We start from the raw sequence: 4,540 nt of genomic DNA, 5'->3' as shown, positions 1-4,540 counted from the left end.
TTCTTCTTCTTCTTCTTCTTCTTCTTCTTCTTCTTCTTCTTCTTCTTCTTCTTCTTCTTCTTCTTCTTCTTCTTCTTCTTCTTCTTCTTTTGCAGTAGACACATTGGTCGCAGTGAAGTGGGGTCTTTTTCCAGCTTCTCTTTTTCATGAGGGAGCAGCAGGGCATTGTTCTAGACCTGAGTCCCCCAATGCAGCTGTTAATAGGGGTACTCTGTGCTTCCTCCATCTGTTAGTTACCTCTTGGGCCTCCTGGTCACGGTTTTTAAATAACTTGTTTGTGACTTCTAGTAGCTGGGTGTTGTTCATTCCAGCAAAGTCCTCTAGTTGTTGAAGTTTACGGTGGATGTCAGTGGAGGGTTGGGACAAGGATGCTGTGTTGATCATGCGCTGGTTCTTTTGTGCTTCGGGGTCAAAGGGATATACACCTGGAACACCTCACATAGTCTCTCATAGAACTCTGTGGGCAACTCCTCTGGCAAGCCTTTTAATGAAAGGGATCCCAATCTGACCATCCTTGTTCCAGGCACTATCTACCACTATCTGTCAAGCTTCTTTACTGTCACCAGGATCTCACCCTTCTAATAGGGCAGGTCTTCAGCATCAATCCCAAGAAAGTCATAGAGAGTCCGTACATATTCTAATGAGCCTAGATATCTCGGCATGGGCTTCATCAGGGTGATGGTATTCAGGCAGCGAGTCTTGTAAAACTCTAGCAGGGCCAGCAAGCAGTCAAATTCTAGGTCCCTGATTTCAAAATGGTTGGGCAGCGAATTAATGATGTAGTGGGAAGCTCACACATTCTTGGACACAGACAGTACATAGTCCCCAGGGCAGGTGGAGGAGTCACAAACTAGGAACATATGAAGTTGACCTTGGAGTTGGGTTTGCGCCTCCTCATGAGACATTAGCCCCACATACCAAGCAGATTGATTTGAGGAGTTGAATTTGAACCTGATGGATGGCATGGTGTTGGCCTGGGGCTTTAGGGCAGTAGTGGGTGGTGCAGGCACTGACGGACCTGCCAAGATGTACGGTGGTAGGAAGAAAATAGGTTCTTCTTCGGGGTCCCCTTGGTGGATTATTTTTGCTGGCTTCTCCTTGTTCTTTTCTAGAATTGGATGAGCCACAAGTACCTTACTCTGTCCCTGCCTATTCGTGTCAAACTGGACCCAAGGGGGCATGATAGTATCAATTTGTCTATATACAGCTACTGGTCTGGATATCCAGGGGTCCCTGTCACTACCCAATATACTGCTCTCACTGTAGAGAGGTCTAAGGTCCCTTCTGAGGGCCATCCTACTCTGAATGTGGGCCATTCAAACTCACATAGAGTACAAAGCCTTTCCAGGATCAGCCTGACTCCATAATTCTCTGAGAAACTTCCCTTAAAATTTTCCAACATATTGTCTAAGATAGGTGGTTTAGCAAAGTTCCATACTTGCAGGGAACTTCCTTTGAAAATTGGGCACAGAGGCCAGTGTTAATATGTTCTCTAAAGTCCCAGAAACCTGCTTAAGACAGCATAAAACACAGAAATTTTTTTGACATATTTCTTATTTTCTCCTCAAAAAACTTTTTCCTAATATTAGTAGCAGACCAATAGTCTAAGAAACATTACAGTTCCAATTTTTCATCAGCTTACTTTTGACCTTTAAATTTCTACCCTTATTTTACCTAGTTACATAAAATTTCTCCTCAAGATCTCTTCCCAATACCTCCTTTCGCACTTTTCTTTCAGGATTTTACACTTTCTTTATTCCTTCAGTTTAATTTCCCCTCGGGATTTCTCTTCACATACACAGACCTTCTACTACTTTCTTTATTCCTTCAATTTAACTCTTTTCACCTATTCAACAATATCCAACCACGAGGAAAACAACTTCCCTTCAATTTCCTTCAAAATATGTCTCCAGACCTTATACCTTCTGTTACCAATGACACTTTCTTTTCTTCCTACTCAAACATTTTACAACATGCCTTATTCCTTCAGATAGATCTGAGGTAACTCCCGTGCCTCCCATGACAGACAACTATCATGCCACAAAGGGGAGGATGGGAAAAGGGTCAGGGAAATTGGAGGGGATGCCTCTCGCTGGGCCCTTCTCCAGCCACTCACTTTGAGGAGATTTGAGGTGTCTCTTAGCATTGGTGGGTCAGTAGAATACCCCCAACCTGGATCACTAGAGTAGACTCCTCATGGAGATCCAGTGGGGTCACTATAAGCCATATGAGGATTGCCATGGAACCGCGGATTGGGGCTCAACTCTTGCTTCATGGTTAGGCTGCGACTCCTTCACTCAGTACTCACTCTCTTTCATATACTTCCCACCATTCCTTAACATATCCACTAACTTGTGGAGAGCATTTGATTGCCCTCCAGAGGGTGATGGAGTTTACCCTCTTTACTTAGTGTTGTTCAAACTTATCCCACCCTGTGACAGTGATGCAAAGACAAATAAGGGTAGGTGTCCCCTCCAAAGAGGAGACCATTCAGGTACTCATTTGGCTGTGTCCCATCATGGGGAGCTTAGATGACATTTAGCCATAGCAGACTCAGCTTTGTGACTTACGATCAAACACTAGTCCAGTGCCGCCATAGACCTTATGCCATTCACCATGGAAACACAGAGTGAGCCCACACAAACTCCGTAGCCTTTAGGGGACCTTAAGGGTGCCCAGCCATGGAGTTACAAACTCGTACCTGACCGATCATTGGCCAAGCTGCTCATTCACTCACTCATTCATACATCGGGTTAAGACAGTTGCCTCCCACTGTATACACAACAGATTTTACCATAGACCAGTAGGATAGATGCCCCTAAGCCCTTATACACACATCAGGTTAAATGGTGCCTCCCCCTTTATGAAAGGCCTCTGACCTAACCTGACACCTCCCCCACTGGAGAGACTCCTGTTTCTGCCCCTTACCCCCCAAGAAAGAACCTTGGTGCCTTTCTCCACTAGAAAGAACAGTACTACTGTCTCCTTACTGAAGACAGTAAGTCTCGTCTAGTTCCTCTTCCACCCGACAGGCGGGTCCTCTTTTTACTGAAGAGCGGGGGCTGTCTGGGGACCTTACCTTACATCTTTTTCCCTTACTTTTACTCAGATGATGGTAAATATGGTTATACCCCTTTTTCTTGCAGCCGTTTCTGGTGAATTTGGTCCTTCCCTCCTATGAGTCCAGTTGGTGGCTCAGCCATGCCAGGGAGTTGGGGCAGCGATCCAAAAGAGAACCTGAAATATTCAGGTGTCACGCCTCCTCAGTCGTTTTGGTTCCTGTTTGCCTCTGCCAGGCTGAGCCACCAGTCCGATGACTGAAGGGACCAGCGTGGTTGGAAACTCACTGGGGCAACCAGAATGTTGTGGAAGAATTCCAAAACCATCCAGTGAAAAACTAAGCAATCCACTTGGTTTCAAGTATTAACATTGGTAGAAGGGTTGCTATGGGTTACCCGTGATTACAAATAGTTACAGGAAGTGGGGACTGTGAGGGTACAAAGTGCTACAAGAGGCGGGAGCTGCTAGGGGTAAAAACAGTTACATTTACAGGTCAAGCAAAATGCAAGTGGGCTCTTACATGCAACAAGCACATTTACAGAGGCAGAACAGAAAGCTGTTAGCCATTTTGATGTAAATTCCTCAAATTTCCTCTACAGTTTCTGGGGAGCAATCATGATAGACTTTTAGTCAGAAGGAATCACCTCAACAGGGCAAGATTATGAGAAAATTGGCATCCGCCGAGGTCCCAGGGAGACCTTATTTAGCCCGAGGCCAACAGACCAAATGGCTCTAAAGTATCTTTTGCTCTCCACAAAGTTGTTCATTGTTCTCCAAGATTGAGAAAGGGTCCTGAGTGTTCCTCTGTGAGCAGCATCCCAGCCTTCTTTTCTTTTCCCTGTTTCTCACTCCCCTATTCCAGAGTGGATTACCCTGTCTCTCTTCCGGCTCTGGAGGAGCTGACATCTCAGGAAGAGTCGAACATAACCTTTTGGAGTCTTTCTCATTTTAAAAATGCAGAATGAGCATGATGGACATAATCTCAGGATACATTGAGGCACCGGGACTGCTGCTCTGATTCAAATGACATTCAAGTAACTCCAATAGTCTCTGCTTGGTGGCTCTGTGACAGGACGGAAAACAATACCAGAAAATCCAATCAACGTCCCTGTGTGTTCGGAAATCTGTCAAGAGAATGCCAGATTAAGGTTTGGCGCCTCAAAACCTGCTGCGGTCTATCCATCAGACTCAATGAAACCTAGCAGGGCTACGTGGCTTAACACCCTTACCAACATGTCAGATAAACTACTTCTCCTCCAAAAACTGTCTCCTGGGTGAGCTGCTCAGCACCCATTGCCTAGTGTGTCACTTTCTCCCAAATGCTGAGCCCCTTTACACATGTTGTTCTCCCCCTACTGTCCTTAGTCTCTGATCCAGATCGGTCTCATGTCTGAGGCTCTGAATTGATTTTTGTTTGTTCGCTTGTCAGTGTCTTGCTCTCTTGGTTCTCCTGGGACTCCAGTAACACTGGGCTTGTTGA

At 45.5% G+C, this 4,540-nt stretch overlaps 1 pseudogene; it reads right to left on the bottom strand.

The window, feature by feature from the left end:
• Window positions 1-305: 305 nt before the first annotated feature.
• Window positions 306-965, bottom strand: LOC105300760 (annotated as a pseudogene).
• Window positions 966-4,540: the final 3,575 nt, after the last annotated feature.

This window comes from Pteropus vampyrus, unplaced genomic scaffold, assembly GCF_000151845.1.
Source record: "Pteropus vampyrus isolate Shadow unplaced genomic scaffold, Pvam_2.0 Scaffold217, whole genome shotgun sequence".
NCBI lineage: Eukaryota > Metazoa > Chordata > Mammalia > Chiroptera > Pteropodidae > Pteropus > Pteropus vampyrus.
The sequence above is the reverse complement of the archived record's forward strand: the minus strand, read 5'-3'. Positions and strand labels throughout refer to the sequence as shown.